The sequence below is a fragment of the Elephantulus edwardii genome, unplaced genomic scaffold (genome assembly GCF_000299155.1).
Source record: "Elephantulus edwardii isolate Elephantulus edwardi_28Jun2011 unplaced genomic scaffold, EleEdw1.0 scaffold00128, whole genome shotgun sequence".
In the NCBI taxonomy this organism is placed as follows: Eukaryota; Metazoa; Chordata; class Mammalia; order Macroscelidea; family Macroscelididae; genus Elephantulus; species Elephantulus edwardii.
In genome coordinates this window covers 10,296,284-10,297,102 of record NW_006399878.1, presented here as the reverse complement: position 1 = coordinate 10,297,102, position 819 = coordinate 10,296,284, and positions in this window count along the sequence as shown.

The following is an 819-nucleotide window of genomic DNA, read 5'->3' as shown; positions in this document are numbered from 1 at the left end:
AGCAGTAACCAGCAACAAGAATATTTTTAAATTATAATTTCAAGTCTTATGGATGCAACTGATCCTAGGAGGAATAAAGTAAAGGTATCCGATCTAAGTTCATGCTTTTTTGTTGTACTTTGAATTACTGAAGATTCCTAATATTATAAATGCTGAATTCTTTCTCTGATCTTGGCTAAGACTTATTCAGAGTGATTGATTGATAGTTTGTTCATTCAACTAAAATTTAAATGTTGTTGTTTTATATATTATGAAAAGTGATAATTTGACTGACCATATAGCTTTTGGTATGTTTCATAAACATTCTAAAATGTAATATGGTAGTTTTAAATAATTGTAATGAGTTCATGCAGGATATTGTAAACGGTTAATGCTGCTACCACAGACCACTCAGAGGAAAGGCCTGGTGATTAAAACTATTAAAACCCCTGTGGGAGCACTTCTCCAATTCACATGGCTTCAAAAACAGTAAATAGTAACACTTATTTTTTTTGTCTCCAGCAAAGTAATTAGGGCTTCAATGATAGCTGCCAACTCATTCCAAATTCATTTGCATGACTAAATGAATAATTAATTTTACTGGAATGAAATTCTGCCTACTTTTAACGCAAAACTATATCAAAGTTGAGTTATGACTAGATTAAAAATAAATTCATATCTGTGAGTTGATTACTTTTCATGGTTCATCAATAGCATGGGTTTGAGAAATACTTTTGACAACATGACAATTAGTATCTATTCACCTCACTTATTTAATAAATATTACTTAAAACAACAAACTGGATGTAATATGTTTATGGCATTGAAGTCTATGGGGGA